Raw genomic sequence first — 18,725 nt, 5'->3', positions numbered from 1 at the left:
TGCTATGCTGTGCAAGGTGACTTGGGTAACTACCAAACTGTGCCTCGCTGGCAGGCTGGCAGGCTGGCAGGCTGGCTGGCAGGCTGAGGACCTGGGCACAGGGACGTGTTCCACCACACTTGTCTGGTTAGCTGCATGCTCCCAGGAAACAGACTGCTGCTGTCTACATCATCACCCCGTGAGAATCAAAGAAAGAAAGGAGAAAACAACGAAAGGAGAAAAGAACAACAACAACAACAACAACAACAAGTAAAACGGCGGGAAAACTTGCATCAACACCGGCACCTCCCCTCCAGCAGGGGTAGACAAAGCGCCCACAGGAGGAGATCCAGATCTGACTTTGACCAACGTTAGAGAAAGGTGTGCACCGTTCCCGGAGGCACTGCAATACCGGGCCGATGCGTGGAGTGGACGGAGCAAGCCCCTGTTCCATCTCCAGATTCCAAAAATCAATTTAATATATGGTCCCCTGATAGGGGACGTATCAGATATTAAACTGATAAGAACAGATACTACACTTGATCTTAGCCAAAAGGCCGAGAAGCGATGGCGACTTGGCCCTTGCCCGGGGCCCCCCGGCCCTGTCGGCACAGGGGGATTCAAAGGTGGGTGCAGAATTCCAAGCACATGCAGGCTCCAAAAGAACTGGCTGCAGCCTCCAGAGGGGAAACGTGCAATTTAAGCAGGAGGAAACAAAACAAAGCACAAAAACACACAACACCAAAAGCAAAACGAAACATAAACTGGCGGACTGCGCCTTACAAATAGTCTGGCCACGCTGCTATGCTGTGCAAGGTGACTTGGGTAACTACCAAACTGTGCCTCGCTGGCAGGCTGGCAGGCTGGCAGGCTGGCTGGCAGGCTGAGGACCTGGGCACAGGGACGTGTTCCACCACACTTGTCTGGTTAGCTGCATGCTCCCAGGAAACAGACTGCTGCTGTCTACATCATCACCCCGTGAGAATCAAAGAAAGAAAGGAGAAAACAACGAAAGGAGAAAAGAACAACAACAACAACAACAACAACAAGTAAAACGGCGGGAAAACTTGCATCAACACCGGCACCTCCCCTCCAGCAGGGGTAGACAAAGCGCCCACAGGAGGAGATCCAGATCTGACTTTGACCAACGTTAGAGAAAGGTGTGCACCGTTCCCGGAGGCACTGCAATACCGGGCCGATGCGTGGAGTGGACGGAGCAAGCCCCTGTTCCATCTCCAGATTCCAAAAATCAATTTAATATATGGTCCCCTGATAGGGGACGTATCAGATATTAAACTGATAAGAACAGATTTTTTTTTTTTTTTTTTTTTTATTAATTATATTCCCAACACAAATAACAAATCACAAAATAACATCTTCACTTAAACATCACAAAAAATACACAAAAACCAACACACAAAACCTTTCCACAAAAAAACCTGTTCTCATAACCCAGTCCATTCAAAAGTCCAAACCTTTCAAATCCATTCCTGCAAAATCTTCATCCAAAACCCATAACCCAGTCCAAACCATTAATGTCTTCTTCCAATCCATTCCATTTCTATTCTGAATCTACTTCCAGATCCTTCCAAAATCCAAATCTTCTTCCTGTCCATTCTGTATCCAAATCCATTTCTTTGTCGACTCCCTTCCATGATCCAAATCCATATCTTCATCCTGTCCCTTTCAAACCATCTATGCAAATCACTGTATCCAAAATCCAAAATCTTCATCCAGTCCTTTCCTAATTCAAATCCGTTTCTTCACAACCATATCCATATCCATAATCAAAATCTTATCCCAGTCCATTCCAAAAACTGTGCATCCAAAACCATTTCCATTTCCATAGCCATAACCCAGTCCATTCCAAAACTCCAGTGACCATTTCTAATCCATTTTCTTTTCCATTTTCATTTTCCTGAATCCTTAACCTAGATTCTAAGGGAACGCCTTGATCTCAGCCAAGCTCCGACCAGTGCTGTGACTCTACACCCACACATGATCGGAGCCAAGAGGCCGAGAAGCGATGGCGACTTGGCCCTTGCCCGGGGCCCCCCGGCCCGGTCGGCACAGGGGGATTCAAAGGTGGGTGCAGAATTCCAAGCACATGCAGGCTCCAAAAGAACTGGCTGCAGCCTCCAGAGGGGAAACGTGCAATTTAAGCAGGAGGAAACAAAACAAAGCACAAAAACACACAACACCAAAAGCAAAACGAAACATAAACTGGCGGACTGCGCCTTACAAATAGTCTGGCCACGCTGCTATGCTGTGCAAGGTGACTTGGGTAACTACCAAACTGTGCCTCGCTGGCAGGCTGGCAGGCTGGCAGGCTGGCTGGCAGGCTGAGGACCTGGGCACAGGGACGTGTTCCACCACACTTGTCTGGTTAGCTGCATGCTCCCAGGAAACAGACTGCTGCTGTCTACATCATCACCCCGTGAGAATCAAAGAAAGAAAGGAGAAAACAACGAAAGGAGAAAAGAACAACAACAACAACAACAACAACAACAACAAGTAAAACGGCGGGAAAACTTGCATCAACACCGGCACCTCCCCTCCAGCAGGGGTAGACAAAGCGCCCACAGGAGGAGATCCAGATCTGACTTTGACCAACGTTAGAGAAAGGTGTGCACCGTTCCCGGAGGCACTGCAATACCGGGCCGATGCGTGGAGTGGACGGAGCAAGCCCCTGTTCCATCTCCAGATTCCAAAAATCAATTTAATATATGGTCCCCTGATAGGGGACGTATCAGATATTAAACTGATAAGAACAGATTTTTTTTTTTTTTTTTTATAATATTAATAATAATCATTCAATAATCACAACACGTTACATTTCAAAATACACCATTGCATTCAATACCAAAAAAACCCCACCCCCATATCCCTTTAATCATAGACACCCCCATCTCTAATTCTAAACACACTTTTCACAAATCCACTAAACCTTTCCACTTCTCCTTTGCTGCATTGAAACCCCACTTATCTACCTCCCACTTCACCCTCCCCCTGATATCACCTTTCACCCTCTCCACCACTCCCCTCACACTCCCCTTAACATTCGATTTTATTAACACCCCTCTTGAGTCCCACAGCCCCTTTTTCACCAAAGAAATTAACAACCAAACCAAAAAATTTACCCTCTTCCCCACTCCCCCCAGCACCAGTCCAAACATAATCTTTTCATAACACAGATTCACCCGAACTCCACACAAATCAAAAACCTTTCCCATCTCCCCCCACACCCCTGCTGCAAATGGACAGTCCCAGAAAACATGGCTCTGTGTTTCCTCAGCCATACAGGTGTCCCTAGGACAGAACTTGTTTCTGGTCAGCTTGTGCCTGTACAGGACCTCCCTCACTGCTAACCTTTTGTGAGCCCCCATCCAATTAAGGTCCTTTAAAATATTGTCCAGCCCCTTAGGCTGAACTGTTACCCACAGATTTTTTGACCCTACCTGCTCCCTACCTCTCCCTAGTTCTTCCCTAATAGCCCCATATAGTTCTCTGTGACTCAAGCACATCTGTCGTTCTTGACACGCTACGTGCCTTTTAGACCACTTTACAGCATGCTTATAATGCTCTGGCATCTGCTCAGCCTTGGGAACTCTATTGTCCCACACAATTAAACGTCTCATGGGCACGGAAAACCAAAATAATACAAAAAACTGAAACTTATGCTGAACAGGCGAAGTTAAAGAAACACACAAATTGCAAAAAAACAAACAGTCCAATTTAAGGGGAATATGAGGGACATCTCTGCCTCCCTCTTCCACAGGCTGGTACATCTGGACCCTCGTTATATATTCATACTTCCCACCCCACACAAAATCAAATGTTATCTGTGTCATAACCTTCCTAAGCCGTGCTGGCATAGGAAACACATACGATAAATATAATAATGAAGGCAGCATGTCTGCCTTAATAACTAAAACCTTCCCACTATAAGACAAGTTCCTAGTTTTCCACAACCCAAGTCTGACCCTCAGCCGAGATATTCTCTCACACCAATTCCTCATTTCGTTTCCCTCGTGATCAAAACTGACCCCTAACAATTTAAGTGCCCCAGAACAATTTTGTAAACCACCCAGGTCATCCTTCCTATCTCTCCATATCCCAAAGAACTTTACTGTAGATTTTGCGATGTTTAGCTTGGACCCCGAGGCCAGAGCATAACGCTCAATGACCTGCAAGGCCCACATCCAACTGTGCTCTGTGCTCAAAAACAGGGTTGTGTCATCCGCATACTGGGAAATTTTCACTGTGCTCCCCCCACTGCCAGGTAACTGGAGTCCCACTATATTTTGATCTGCCCTGACCGCTACTGCAAAAGGCTCCATAAACAAAACATAAAGTAACGGAGACAGGGGGCACCCCTGCCTTACCCCTGACTCTTGCCTAATCAGCTCCCCCAAAAACCCATTTAAATTAACTCTACTACCCACACCTGTGTACATTATATTTATCCACCTTAGAAAGTGTTCACCAAAACCAAATCTTCTTAAAATACGAAATAAAAACCCGTGATTTACCCGATCAAACGCCTTTTCTTGATCAAGGCTGACCAGCATCAAAGGAAGAGCCCTGTCCTGCACCCACGAGATAGCATCTCTGATCAGCTGGAGATTCCAGAGGATCGACCTCCCTTCCACTCCACATGTTTGATCCTCATTTATAATCGAAGGCATAACCTTCTTCAGTCTGCCCGTCAGCACCTTGGCGATCAGCTTGTAGTCGACCCCCAAAAGCGTGACAGGCCTCCAATTCTTTAACTCCTCAGGGTCTCCCTTCTTAAATAAAAGTGAAATGATCCCTTCTTTCATTGAAGCACCCAAACTCCCAGAACTAAAAATCTCATGCACTACCTCCAAAAAATCCTTACTTAACATATCCCAAAATATAACATAAAACTCTTTTGGCAACCCGTCCCCACCTGGAACCTTATTGTTTTTCATTCCCCTCAGTGCTTCTGTTAATTCCCTCAAACTGATAGGCTGCTCCAACTCCTCCCTGACCTCCTCTGGAACCCGGGCCTCCACCCTGTCCAAGAAGGAGTCCCCTACCCCCTTATCCACCTCCTTTTCCTTAAACAGGACCTGATAAAAAGCGGTGGCCTCCTGCAGCATACCAGCATTATCCTGCACTGTAATCCCATCACCTCTTTTTAAACTGTTAAATACCCTCTTACCTTGTGCACTTTTAATCTGTTTAAAAAAATAAGAACTACACGTCTCGTGCTTTTCAGCAAACTCTTGCTTCCCTTTAAACAAAAACACCCTGGCCCTCTTCTCACAATGCTCCCTTAATTTGGCTTTCAGTGCAGCACATTTGTCCCAATTAACATCTTCACCATTATTCCCTTTACTGTACAGTGCTTCCAATTCTCTCTGTAACCTGAGAAACTCCCCCTTATCCCTAAAAGCCCTAGCCCTACAATATCCCTGCGCTAGAACCTTTATCTTTATTTTCACCCCTTCCCACCAGTCAATCACAGAACTGAAATACTTTTTTAAATCAACCCATTCCTTATAAAAAAATGAAAATTGTTCTCTAAAATCCTTCTCTCTAAGTATGTCACAGTTTAGTTTCCAGAACCCCTTGCCAAAACCAGGCACTTTGAAATTAACAACTAAAGATAACCTATGGTGATCTGAAAACCAAACAGGAGAGACTGTAGATGAGATAAGTGACAAACTCCTAGCTACAAAAAAATAATCAATTCTACTTTTAGACCCTCTAGAATTTTGCCAAGTCACCCCTTCTTTACCAGGATTACAGTACCGAAACCCATCCACTAGAGAAAACTGAGAAATTAATGCCTTCAAATGAATTAAACTAAAATCCTGCGATTTCTCAAAAGAAATGTTAAAATCCCCCCCCAAAATAATTTGTCTATTTGACATACAAACCGTCCCCAAACCCACCAATAAATCTTTCCGCAGCCCTGGCTCAGAAGGAGCATAGACATTAATGAACCTTAACTTCTGCCCCCTCCAATCCCCATCTACCACTAGAACCCTCCCCTGAACTAAAGAAAATGCATCTACCACTTTAATGTCCCTATCCCCAAACAAAATCCCTACCCCTGTAGAGTGTACCCCTCCCACACTCCATCTAGACTCCCCCCTCCCCCATTCCTTAGAAAACAAACTAATATCCCCACTATCCTTTAAATGCACCTCCTGCAGAAAACAAACAGAAAAAGCTAAATGCTGCAGAGAGGCAAAAACAGCAGCCCTCTTCACTTCATTCCTTAACCCCCTAACGTTCACGGTCATTAGATTAAAGACAGACATTTCACACAAAAAGAGAGAAAAAAACAAAAAACAAATACAAAACAAAAACAAAGGAACTAGACGCAGTTCAATTCAAGTCCCCTCTTTTCTTCCTTCAACAAGTGCATACTCCGATCCTCCTTCCCCTGCACTGTCCTGGTCAGAGCTGCTCTGCTCCTGACTACTATGCCCCTTACCAAGGGCATTACATTCTGCTTGTAGCATATCCAAAGTGTCCCTAATGCCAGAGCTGCCTGAAGCACACTCACTCCAATCCTTGATAATCCTTTCCTCCGGCAGTTCATCCAAAGCCTCCCCCTCCTCACTGACTGACAAAATGTCAAAAGGGTTAACAGAGAGAGGGATTCCCCCTACCTTCTTTTTGCCAGCAGTTTCAAATGGAATCTCTGATGATTCCGGCGTGTTTTTCCGCTTACCCATTGCATTTCTCCAATGCTCCTGGTTCCCTGGAATTAGTTCACTGCAGCTAACCGCGGATACTGAAGCTTCTTGACTGGATCCGTCTTCAGTCTCCGGCACCTCTTCCATTGCCTGCGTGAAAGTCAAGTCCGGCTGCGACCGGTCCTCCTCCACGCCCTGACCGGCTGGTTCTTCCTCTGTCGGCTTTTCACTCCGGACCACATCTGCATACGTGGATTGCCTCATAGGACATTGTTTAAACAAATGACCCTCTGAGTCGCAGATGCTGCATTTCTTCCCCACTAAACAGTCTTTAGCTTCATGACCGGCACCCTGACAGTTGCGACAGATCACATTATCGCATAAAACTGCTAGATGCCCAAATTTGCCACACTTTCGGCAATGCTGAGGCTGCCCACTATAGAATAAATAACCTCGATTCGGCCCAATGGAGAAATTGGCTGGTGGATGTTTGAACCCATCGTACCCATCAGCATCAGGTTTTAAATTCACACGAAATTGTCTTTTACCCGTCCAAATCCCATTCTTATCTCTCAATAATACACCGCCAGCAACAGACGAGCAATATCGAGAGAGAAAGAGTTCCACATCATAATCGCTGACATAAGGGTTAAACATATGAACAGTCATTATGCGGTGTTCCTGATGCCACAACGACTCCACCGTATAAAAAGATAAGGGTTCCACTGCCGACTTTTCCTTGCAGGTTTTGAAAAAGGTTTCAAAAACCAATTTTGTCGTAAAAGTTACATCCACAAATTTCAGGTTGTTATTTACCTGTAAACAGAAGATCTGAGTAGGCACAAGCTTCAGTTGATCCATGATGACCTTCTGCACGAACTGGTCCCGATCCAAAAAGTCCACTTTATTCTCTTCCTTCCACCTCAGACGAACGGTGTTCTTTAGTCCAGCCCCCTGGGCCGACCTTGATGAGGATCTAGCCGCCATCCTCACGTCACCTTCTCTTTCTCCAGCGATCAAGCTGCGGTCAAGCCACACACTGGATCTTAGCCAAGAGGCCGAGAAGCGATGGCGACTTGGCCCTTGCCCGGGGCCCCCCGGCCCGGTCGGCACAGGGGGATTCAAAGGTGGGTGCAGAATTCCAAGCACATGCAGGCTCCAAAAGAACTGGCTGCAGCCTCCAGAGGGGAAACGTGCAATTTAAGCAGGAGGAAACAAAACAAAGCACAAAAACACACAACACCAAAAGCAAAACGAAACATAAACTGGCGGACTGCGCCTTACAAATAGTCTGGCCACGCTGCTATGCTGTGCAAGGTGACTTGGGTAACTACCAAACTGTGCCTCGCTGGCAGGCTGGCAGGCTGGCAGGCTGGCTGGCAGGCTGAGGACCTGGGCACAGGGACGTGTTCCACCACACTTGTCTGGTTAGCTGCATGCTCCCAGGAAACAGACTGCTGCTGTCTACATCATCACCCCGTGAGAATCAAAGAAAGAAAGGAGAAAACAACGAAAGGAGAAAAGAACAACAACAACAACAACAACAACAACAAGTAAAACGGCGGGAAAACTTGCATCAACACCGGCACCTCCCCTCCAGCAGGGGTAGACAAAGCGCCCACAGGAGGAGATCCAGATCTGACTTTGACCAACGTTAGAGAAAGGTGTGCACCGTTCCCGGAGGCACTGCAATACCGGGCCGATGCGTGGAGTGGACGGAGCAAGCCCCTGTTCCATCTCCAGATTCCAAAAATCAATTTAATATATGGTCCCCTGATAGGGGACGTATCAGATATTAAACTGATAAGAACAGATACTACACTTGATCTTAGCCAAAAGGCCGAGAAGCGATGGCGACTTGGCCCTTGCCCGGGGCCCCCCGGCCCTGTCGGCACAGGGGGATTCAAAGGTGGGTGCAGAATTCCAAGCACATGCAGGCTCCAAAAGAACTGGCTGCAGCCTCCAGAGGGGAAACGTGCAATTTAAGCAGGAGGAAACAAAACAAAGCACAAAAACACACAACACCAAAAGCAAAACGAAACATAAACTGGCGGACTGCGCCTTACAAATAGTCTGGCCACGCTGCTATGCTGTGCAAGGTGACTTGGGTAACTACCAAACTGTGCCTCGCTGGCAGGCTGGCAGGCTGGCAGGCTGGCTGGCAGGCTGAGGACCTGGGCACAGGGACGTGTTCCACCACACTTGTCTGGTTAGCTGCATGCTCCCAGGAAACAGACTGCTGCTGTCTACATCATCACCCCGTGAGAATCAAAGAAAGAAAGGAGAAAACAACGAAAGGAGAAAAGAACAACAACAACAACAACAACAACAAGTAAAACGGCGGGAAAACTTGCATCAACACCGGCACCTCCCCTCCAGCAGGGGTAGACAAAGCGCCCACAGGAGGAGATCCAGATCTGACTTTGACCAACGTTAGAGAAAGGTGTGCACCGTTCCCGGAGGCACTGCAATACCGGGCCGATGCGTGGAGTGGACGGAGCAAGCCCCTGTTCCATCTCCAGATTCCAAAAATCAATTTAATATATGGTCCCCTGATAGGGGACGTATCAGATATTAAACTGATAAGAACAGATACTACACTTGATCTTAGCCAAAAGGCCGAGAAGCGATGGCGACTTGGCCCTTGCCCGGGGCCCCCCGGCCCTGTCGGCACAGGGGGATTCAAAGGTGGGTGCAGAATTCCAAGCACATGCAGGCTCCAAAAGAACTGGCTGCAGCCTCCAGAGGGGAAACGTGCAATTTAAGCAGGAGGAAACAAAACAAAGCACAAAAACACACAACACCAAAAGCAAAACGAAACATAAACTGGCGGACTGCGCCTTACAAATAGTCTGGCCACGCTGCTATGCTGTGCAAGGTGACTTGGGTAACTACCAAACTGTGCCTCGCTGGCAGGCTGGCAGGCTGGCAGGCTGGCTGGCAGGCTGAGGACCTGGGCACAGGGACGTGTTCCACCACACTTGTCTGGTTAGCTGCATGCTCCCAGGAAACAGACTGCTGCTGTCTACATCATCACCCCGTGAGAATCAAAGAAAGAAAGGAGAAAACAACGAAAGGAGAAAAGAACAACAACAACAACAACAACAACAACAACAAGTAAAACGGCGGGAAAACTTGCATCAACACCGGCACCTCCCCTCCAGCAGGGGTAGACAAAGCGCCCACAGGAGGAGATCCAGATCTGACTTTGACCAACGTTAGAGAAAGGTGTGCACCGTTCCCGGAGGCACTGCAATACCGGGCCGATGCGTGGAGTGGACGGAGCAAGCCCCTGTTCCATCTCCAGATTCCAAAAATCAATTTAATATATGGTCCCCTGATAGGGGACGTATCAGATATTAAACTGATAAGAACAGATACTACACTTGATCTTAGCCAAAAGGCCGAGAAGCGATGGCGACTTGGCCCTTGCCCGGGGCCCCCCGGCCCGGTCGGCACAGGGGGATTCAAAGGTGGGTGCAGAATTCCAAGCACATGCAGGCTCCAAAAGAACTGGCTGCAGCCTCCAGAGGGGAAACGTGCAATTTAAGCAGGAGGAAACAAAACAAAGCACAAAAACACACAACACCAAAAGCAAAACGAAACATAAACTGGCGGACTGCGCCTTACAAATAGTCTGGCCACGCTGCTATGCTGTGCAAGGTGACTTGGGTAACTACCAAACTGTGCCTCGCTGGCAGGCTGGCAGGCTGGCAGGCTGGCTGGCAGGCTGAGGACCTGGGCACAGGGACGTGTTCCACCACACTTGTCTGGTTAGCTGCATGCTCCCAGGAAACAGACTGCTGCTGTCTACATCATCACCCCGTGAGAATCAAAGAAAGAAAGGAGAAAACAACGAAAGGAGAAAAGAACAACAACAACAACAACAACAACAAGTAAAACGGCGGGAAAACTTGCATCAACACCGGCACCTCCCCTCCAGCAGGGGTAGACAAAGCGCCCACAGGAGGAGATCCAGATCTGACTTTGACCAACGTTAGAGAAAGGTGTGCACCGTTCCCGGAGGCACTGCAATACCGGGCCGATGCGTGGAGTGGACGGAGCAAGCCCCTGTTCCATCTCCAGATTCCAAAAATCAATTTAATATATGGTCCCCTGATAGGGGACGTATCAGATATTAAACTGATAAGAACAGATACTACACTTGATCTTAGCCAAAAGGCCGAGAAGCGATGGCGACTTGGCCCTTGCCCGGGGCCCCCCGGCCCTGTCGGCACAGGGGGATTCAAAGGTGGGTGCAGAATTCCAAGCACATGCAGGCTCCAAAAGAACTGGCTGCAGCCTCCAGAGGGGAAACGTGCAATTTAAGCAGGAGGAAACAAAACAAAGCACAAAAACACACAACACCAAAAGCAAAACGAAACATAAACTGGCGGACTGCGCCTTACAAATAGTCTGGCCACGCTGCTATGCTGTGCAAGGTGACTTGGGTAACTACCAAACTGTGCCTCGCTGGCAGGCTGGCAGGCTGGCAGGCTGGCTGGCAGGCTGAGGACCTGGGCACAGGGACGTGTTCCACCACACTTGTCTGGTTAGCTGCATGCTCCCAGGAAACAGACTGCTGCTGTCTACATCATCACCCCGTGAGAATCAAAGAAAGAAAGGAGAAAACAACGAAAGGAGAAAAGAACAACAACAACAACAACAACAACAAGTAAAACGGCGGGAAAACTTGCATCAACACCGGCACCTCCCCTCCAGCAGGGGTAGACAAAGCGCCCACAGGAGGAGATCCAGATCTGACTTTGACCAACGTTAGAGAAAGGTGTGCACCGTTCCCGGAGGCACTGCAATACCGGGCCGATGCGTGGAGTGGACGGAGCAAGCCCCTGTTCCATCTCCAGATTCCAAAAATCAATTTAATATATGGTCCCCTGATAGGGGACGTATCAGATATTAAACTGATAAGAACAGATACTACACTTGATCTTAGCCAAAAGGCCGAGAAGCGATGGCGACTTGGCCCTTGCCCGGGGCCCCCCGGCCCGGTCGGCACAGGGGGATTCAAAGGTGGGTGCAGAATTCCAAGCACATGCAGGCTCCAAAAGAACTGGCTGCAGCCTCCAGAGGGGAAACGTGCAATTTAAGCAGGAGGAAACAAAACAAAGCACAAAAACACACAACACCAAAAGCAAAACGAAACATAAACTGGCGGACTGCGCCTTACAAATAGTCTGGCCACGCTGCTATGCTGTGCAAGGTGACTTGGGTAACTACCAAACTGTGCCTCGCTGGCAGGCTGGCAGGCTGGCAGGCTGGCTGGCAGGCTGAGGACCTGGGCACAGGGACGTGTTCCACCACACTTGTCTGGTTAGCTGCATGCTCCCAGGAAACAGACTGCTGCTGTCTACATCATCACCCCGTGAGAATCAAAGAAAGAAAGAGAGAAAACAACGAAAGGAGAAAAGAACAACAACAACAACAACAACAACAACAACCAGTAAAACTGCGGGAAAACTTGCATCAACACCGGCACCTCCCCTCCAGCAGGGGTAGACAAAGCGCCCACAGGAGGAGATCCAGATCTGACTTTGACCAACGTTAGAGAAAGGTGTGCACCGTTCCCGGAGGCACTGCAATACCGGGCCGATGCGTGGAGTGGACGGAGCAAGCCCCTGTTCCATCTCCAGATTCCAAAAATCAATTTAATATATGGTCCCCTGATAGGGGACGTATCAGATATTAAACTGATAAGAACAGATACTACACTTGATCTTAGCCAAAAGGCCGAGAAGCGATGGCGACTTGGCCCTTGCCCGGGGCCCCCCGGCCCTGTCGGCACAGGGGGATTCAAAGGTGGGTGCAGAATTCCAAGCACATGCAGGCTCCAAAAGAACTGGCTGCAGCCTCCAGAGGGGAAACGTGCAATTTAAGCAGGAGGAAACAAAACAAAGCACAAAAACACACAACACCAAAAGCAAAACGAAACATAAACTGGCGGACTGCGCCTTACAAATAGTCTGGCCACGCTGCTATGCTGTGCAAGGTGACTTGGGTAACTACCAAACTGTGCCTCGCTGGCAGGCTGGCAGGCTGGCAGGCTGGCAGGCTGGCTGGCAGGCTGAGGACCTGGGCACAGGGACGTGTTCCACCACACTTGTCTGGTTAGCTGCATGCTCCCAGGAAACAGACTGCTGCTGTCTACATCATCACCCCGTGAGAATCAAAGAAAGAAAGGAGAAAACAACGAAAGGAGAAAAGAACAACAACAACAACAACAACAACAACAACAAGTAAAACGGCGGGAAAACTTGCATCAACACCGGCACCTCCCCTCCAGCAGGGGTAGACAAAGCGCCCACAGGAGGAGATCCAGATCTGACTTTGACCAACGTTAGAGAAAGGTGTGCACCGTTCCCGGAGGCACTGCAATACCGGGCCGATGCGTGGAGTGGACGGAGCAAGCCCCTGTTCCATCTCCAGATTCCAAAAATCAATTTAATATATGGTCCCCTGATAGGGGACGTATCAGATATTAAACTGATAAGAACAGATACTACACTTGATCTTAGCCAAAAGGCCGAGAAGCGATGGCGACTTGGCCCTTGCCCGGGGCCCCCCGGCCCGGTCGGCACAGGGGGATTCAAAGGTGGGTGCAGAATTCCAAGCACATGCAGGCTCCAAAAGAACTGGCTGCAGCCTCCAGAGGGGAAACGTGCAATTTAAGCAGGAGGAAACAAAACAAAGCACAAAAACACACAACACCAAAAGCAAAACGAAACATAAACTGGCGGACTGCGCCTTACAAATAGTCTGGCCACGCTGCTATGCTGTGCAAGGTGACTTGGGTAACTACCAAACTGTGCCTCGCTGGCAGGCTGGCAGGCTGGCAGGCTGGCTGGCAGGCTGAGGACCTGGGCACAGGGACGTGTTCCACCACACTTGTCTGGTTAGCTGCATGCTCCCAGGAAACAGACTGCTGCTGTCTACATCATCACCCCGTGAGAATCAAAGAAAGAAAGGAGAAAACAACGAAAGGAGAAAAGAACAACAACAACAACAACAACAACAAGTAAAACGGCGGGAAAACTTGCATCAACACCGGCACCTCCCCTCCAGCAGGGGTAGACAAAGCGCCCACAGGAGGAGATCCAGATCTGACTTTGACCAACGTTAGAGAAAGGTGTGCACCGTTCCCGGAGGCACTGCAATACCGGGCCGATGCGTGGAGTGGACGGAGCAAGCCCCTGTTCCATCTCCAGATTCCAAAAATCAATTTAATATATGGTCCCCTGATAGGGGACGTATCAGATATTAAACTGATAAGAACAGATACTACACTTGATCTTAGCCAAAAGGCCGAGAAGCGATGGCGACTTGGCCCTTGCCCGGGGCCCCCCGGCCCGGTCGGCACAGGGGGATTCAAAGGTGGGTGCAGAATTCCAAGCACATGCAGGCTCCAAAAGAACTGGCTGCAGCCTCCAGAGGGGAAACGTGCAATTTAAGCAGGAGGAAACAAAACAAAGCACAAAAACACACAACACCAAAAGCAAAACGAAACATAAACTGGCGGACTGCGCCTTACAAATAGTCTGGCCACGCTGCTATGCTGTGCAAGGTGACTTGGGTAACTACCAAACTGTGCCTCGCTGGCAGGCTGGCAGGCTGGCAGGCTGGCTGGCAGGCTGAGGACCTGGGCACAGGGACGTGTTCCACCACACTTGTCTGGTTAGCTGCATGCTCCCAGGAAACAGACTGCTGCTGTCTACATCATCACCCCGTGAGAATCAAAGAAAGAAAGGAGAAAACAACGAAAGGAGAAAAGAACAACAACAACAACAACAACAACAAGTAAAACGGCGGGAAAACTTGCATCAACACCGGCACCTCCCCTCCAGCAGGGGTAGACAAAGCGCCCACAGGAGGAGATCCAGATCTGACTTTGACCAACGTTAGAGAAAGGTGTGCACCGTTCCCGGAGGCACTGCAATACCGGGCCGATGCGTGGAGTGGACGGAGCAAGCCCCTGTTCCATCTCCAGATTCCAAAAATCAATTTAATATATGGTCCCCTGATAGGGGACGTATCAGATATTAAACTGATAAGAACAGATACTACACTTGATCTTAGCCAAAAGGCCGAGAAGCGATGGCGACTTGGCCCTTGCCCGGGGCCCCCCGGCCCGGTCGGCACAGGGGGATTCAAAGGTGGGTGCAGAATTCCAAGCACATGCAGGCTCCAAAAGAACTGGCTGCAGCCTCCAGAGGGGAAACGTGCAATTTAAGCAGGAGGAAACAAAACAAAGCACAAAAACACACAACACCAAAAGCAAAACGAAACATAAACTGGCGGACTGCGCCTTACAAATAGTCTGGCCACGCTGCTATGCTGTGCAAGGTGACTTGGGTAACTACCAAACTGTGCCTCGCTGGCAGGCTGGCAGGCTGGCAGGCTGGCTGGCAGGCTGAGGACCTGGGCACAGGGACGTGTTCCACCACACTTGTCTGGTTAGCTGCATGCTCCCAGGAAACAGACTGCTGCTGTCTACATCATCACCCCGTGAGAATCAAAGAAAGAAAGGAGAAAACAACGAAAGGAGAAAAGAACAACAACAACAACAACAAGTAAAACGGCGGGAAAACTTGCATCAACACCGGCACCTCCCCTCCAGCAGGGGTAGACAAAGCGCCCACAGGAGGAGATCCAGATCTGACTTTGACCAACGTTAGAGAAAGGTGTGCACCGTTCCCGGAGGCACTGCAATACCGGGCCGATGCGTGGAGTGGACGGAGCAAGCCCCTGTTCCATCTCCAGATTCCAAAAATCAATTTAATATATGGTCCCCTGATAGGGGACGTATCAGATATTAAACTGATAAGAACAGATACTACACTTGATCTTAGCCAAAAGGCCGAGAAGCGATGGCGACTTGGCCCTTGCCCGGGGCCCCCCGGCCCGGTCGGCACAGGGGGATTCAAAGGTGGGTGCAGAATTCCAAGCACATGCAGGCTCCAAAAGAACTGGCTGCAGCCTCCAGAGGGGAAACGTGCAATTTAAGCAGGAGGAAACAAAACAAAGCACAAAAACACACAACACCAAAAGCAAAACGAAACATAAACTGGCGGACTGCGCCTTACAAATAGTCTGGCCACGCTGCTATGCTGTGCAAGGTGACTTGGGTAACTACCAAACTGTGCCTCGCTGGCAGGCTGGCAGGCTGGCAGGCTGGCTGGCAGGCTGAGGACCTGGGCACAGGGACGTGTTCCACCACACTTGTCTGGTTAGCTGCATGCTCCCAGGAAACAGACTGCTGCTGTCTACATCATCACCCCGTGAGAATCAAAGAAAGAAAGGAGAAAACAACGAAAGGAGAAAAGAACAACAACAACAACAACAACAACAAGTAAAACGGCGGGAAAACTTGCATCAACACCGGCACCTCCCCTCCAGCAGGGGTAGACAAAGCGCCCACAGGAGGAGATCCAGATCTGACTTTGACCAACGTTAGAGAAAGGTGTGCACCGTTCCCGGAGGCACTGCAATACCGGGCCGATGCGTGGAGTGGACGGAGCAAGCCCCTGTTCCATCTCCAGATTCCAAAAATCAATTTAATATATGGTCCCCTGATAGGGGACGTATCAGATATTAAACTGATAAGAACAGATACTACACTTGATCTTAGCCAAAAGGCCGAGAAGCGATGGCGACTTGGCCCTTGCCCGGGGCCCCCCGGCCCGGTCGGCACAGGGGGATTCAAAGGTGGGTGCAGAATTCCAAGCACATGCAGGCTCCAAAAGAACTGGCTGCAGCCTCCAGAGGGGAAACGTGCAATTTAAGCAGGAGGAAACAAAACAAAGCACAAAAACACACAACACCAAAAGCAAAACGAAACATAAACTGGCGGACTGCGCCTTACAAATAGTCTGGCCACGCTGCTATGCTGTGCAAGGTGACTTGGGTAACTACCAAACTGTGCCTCGCTGGCAGGCTGGCAGGCTGGCAGGCTGGCTGGCAGGCTGAGGACCTGGGCACAGGGACGTGTTCCACCACACTTGTCTGGTTAGCTGCATGCTCCCAGGAAACAGACTGCTGCTGTCTACATCATCACCCCGTGAGAATCAAAGAAAGAAAGGAGAAAACAACGAAAGGAGAAAAGAACAACAACAACAACAACAACAACAACTAAAACGGCGGGAAAACTTGCATCAACACCGGCACCTCCCCTCCAGCAGGGGTAGACAAAGCGCCCACAGGAGGAGATCCAGATCTGACTTTGACCAACGTTAGAGAAAGGTGTGCACCGTTCCCGGAGGCACTGCAATACCGGGCCGATGCGTGGAGTGGACGGAGCAAGCCCCTGTTCCATCTCCAGATTCCAAAAATCAATTTAATATATGGTCCCCTGATAGGGGACGTATCAGATATTAAACTGATAAGAACAGATACTACACTTGATCTTAGCCAAAAGGCCGAGAAGCGATGGCGACTTGGCCCTTGCCCGGGGCCCCCCGGCCCGGTCGGCACAGGGGGATTCAAAGGTGGGTGCAGAATTCCAAGCACATGCAGGCTCCAAAAGAACTGGCTGCAGCCTCCAGAGGGGAAACGTGCAATTTAAGCAGGAGGAAACAAAACAAAGCACAAAAACACACAACACCAAAAGCAAAACGAAACATAAACTGGCGGACTGCGCCTTACAAATAGTCTGGCCACGCTGCTATGCTGTGCAAGGTGACTTGGGTAACTACCAAACTGTGCCTCGCTGGCAGGCTGGCAGGCTGGCAGGCTGGCTGGCAGGCTGAGGACCTGGGCACAGGGACGTGTTCCACCACACTTGTCTGGTTAGCTGCATGCTCCCAGGAAACAGACTGCTGCTGTCTACATCATCACCCCGTGAGAATCAAAGAAAGAAAGGAGAAAACAACGAAAGGAGAAAAGAACAACAACAACAACAACAACAACAACAACAAGTAAAACGGCGGGAAAACTTGCATCAACACCGGCACCTCCCCTCCAGCAGGGGTAGACAAAGCGCCCACAGGAGGAGATCCAGATCTGACTTTGACCAACGTTAGAGAAAGGTGTGCACCGTTCCCGGAGGCACTGCAATACCGGGCCGATGCGTGGAGTGGACGGAGCAAGCCCCTGTTCCATCTCCAGATTACAAAAATCAATTTAATATATGGTCCCCTGATAGGGGACGTATCAGATATTAAACTGATAAGAACAGATACTACACTTGATCTTAGCCAAAAGGCCGAGAAGCGATGGCGACTTGGCCCTTGCCCGGGGCCCCCCGGCCCGGTCGGCACAGGGGGATTCAAAGGTGGGTGCAGAATTCCAAGCACATGCAGGCTCCAAAAGAACTGGCTGCAGCCTCCAGAGGGGAAACGTGCAATTTAAGCAGGAGGAAGGAGGAGAACAGTCGATTTTTAGGAAGGACAAGAGATTATTTTTCAGGAATATTATGGAATATTATGTGGCATTAACAATTAACATAGAATATGAACAGGTAATTGTTTAATAAAGTGTGGGAAGTTTAAAAATATACATACAGAATAGTTTTTGCTGGAAAACCACCGTTGCAGAAATTATGAGACGAACTTAAAAATCAAATTTGGGGTATGATTTGCGGTATTTAATTTTTCAAAACATAAACAATTATTTTGAGTTGGTTTTAGGGTGACCACCCGTCCCTAATGGGGTGGGACAGTCCCGGAATGTAAAGATCTTGTCCCGGTCTTAATGTCTTGGGGATGGCATTTGTCTCGAATTCGTAGAGACAGTGGAATCTGACAGTTTAGCGCCACAGTCAAACCATAGCATATCTGTTTATAGCACATCATAGCACCGCCCCTGTCCCTTTATTATGCAATGCCTTACATATATATATATATATATATATATATATATATATTATATATATATATATATATATATATATATATATATACATACAGCTCTGGAAAAAATTAAGAGACCACTGCAAAATTATCAGTTTCTCTGGTTTTACTATTTATAGGTATGTGTTTGGGTAAAATGAACATTTTTGTTTTATTCTATAAACTACTGACAACATTTCTCCCAAATTCCAAATAAAAATATTGTGAT

The 18,725-nt window shown here is 48.8% G+C and overlaps 15 non-coding genes and 1 pseudogene across 15 annotated transcripts; all 16 read right to left on the bottom strand.

The window, feature by feature from the left end:
- Positions 1-357: 357 nt before the first annotated feature.
- LOC121294224 lies at positions 358-548 on the bottom strand. The gene has a single exon (XR_005946737.1). It is a non-coding gene; the product is annotated as a U2 spliceosomal RNA (small nuclear RNA).
- A 588-nt stretch (positions 549-1,136) lies between these two features.
- Positions 1,137-1,341, bottom strand: LOC121294241 (annotated as a pseudogene).
- A 1,260-nt stretch (positions 1,342-2,601) lies between these two features.
- LOC121294237 lies at positions 2,602-2,789 on the bottom strand. The gene has a single exon (XR_005946746.1). It is a non-coding gene; the product is annotated as a U2 spliceosomal RNA (small nuclear RNA).
- A 5,528-nt stretch (positions 2,790-8,317) lies between these two features.
- LOC121294223 lies at positions 8,318-8,508 on the bottom strand. The gene has a single exon (XR_005946736.1). It is a non-coding gene; the product is annotated as a U2 spliceosomal RNA (small nuclear RNA).
- A 588-nt stretch (positions 8,509-9,096) lies between these two features.
- Positions 9,097-9,287, bottom strand: LOC121294222. Its single transcript, XR_005946735.1, has one exon. It is a non-coding gene; the product is annotated as a U2 spliceosomal RNA (small nuclear RNA).
- Positions 9,288-9,881: 594 nt separating this feature from the next.
- On the bottom strand, positions 9,882-10,072 carry LOC121294221. Its single transcript, XR_005946734.1, has one exon. It is a non-coding gene; the product is annotated as a U2 spliceosomal RNA (small nuclear RNA).
- A 588-nt stretch (positions 10,073-10,660) lies between these two features.
- LOC121294219 lies at positions 10,661-10,851 on the bottom strand. Its single transcript, XR_005946733.1, has one exon. It is a non-coding gene; the product is annotated as a U2 spliceosomal RNA (small nuclear RNA).
- Positions 10,852-11,439: 588 nt separating this feature from the next.
- LOC121294218 lies at positions 11,440-11,630 on the bottom strand. The gene has a single exon (XR_005946732.1). It is a non-coding gene; the product is annotated as a U2 spliceosomal RNA (small nuclear RNA).
- A 595-nt stretch (positions 11,631-12,225) lies between these two features.
- LOC121294217 lies at positions 12,226-12,416 on the bottom strand. The gene has a single exon (XR_005946731.1). It is a non-coding gene; the product is annotated as a U2 spliceosomal RNA (small nuclear RNA).
- Positions 12,417-13,018: 602 nt separating this feature from the next.
- On the bottom strand, positions 13,019-13,209 carry LOC121294216. Its single transcript, XR_005946730.1, has one exon. It is a non-coding gene; the product is annotated as a U2 spliceosomal RNA (small nuclear RNA).
- Positions 13,210-13,797: 588 nt separating this feature from the next.
- LOC121294215 lies at positions 13,798-13,988 on the bottom strand. Its single transcript, XR_005946729.1, has one exon. It is a non-coding gene; the product is annotated as a U2 spliceosomal RNA (small nuclear RNA).
- Positions 13,989-14,576: 588 nt separating this feature from the next.
- On the bottom strand, positions 14,577-14,767 carry LOC121294213. Its single transcript, XR_005946728.1, has one exon. It is a non-coding gene; the product is annotated as a U2 spliceosomal RNA (small nuclear RNA).
- Positions 14,768-15,349: 582 nt separating this feature from the next.
- Positions 15,350-15,540, bottom strand: LOC121294212. The gene has a single exon (XR_005946727.1). It is a non-coding gene; the product is annotated as a U2 spliceosomal RNA (small nuclear RNA).
- A 588-nt stretch (positions 15,541-16,128) lies between these two features.
- On the bottom strand, positions 16,129-16,319 carry LOC121294211. Its single transcript, XR_005946726.1, has one exon. It is a non-coding gene; the product is annotated as a U2 spliceosomal RNA (small nuclear RNA).
- Positions 16,320-16,907: 588 nt separating this feature from the next.
- On the bottom strand, positions 16,908-17,098 carry LOC121294210. Its single transcript, XR_005946725.1, has one exon. It is a non-coding gene; the product is annotated as a U2 spliceosomal RNA (small nuclear RNA).
- A 594-nt stretch (positions 17,099-17,692) lies between these two features.
- LOC121294226 lies at positions 17,693-17,883 on the bottom strand. Its single transcript, XR_005946739.1, has one exon. It is a non-coding gene; the product is annotated as a U2 spliceosomal RNA (small nuclear RNA).
- Between the last annotated feature and the right edge of the window lie 842 nt (positions 17,884-18,725).

Source organism: Polyodon spathula, chromosome 18 (genome assembly GCF_017654505.1).
Source record: "Polyodon spathula isolate WHYD16114869_AA chromosome 18, ASM1765450v1, whole genome shotgun sequence".
Taxonomy (NCBI): Eukaryota; Metazoa; Chordata; class Actinopteri; order Acipenseriformes; family Polyodontidae; genus Polyodon; species Polyodon spathula.
This window is presented reverse-complemented; position numbering and strand designations above follow the sequence as displayed.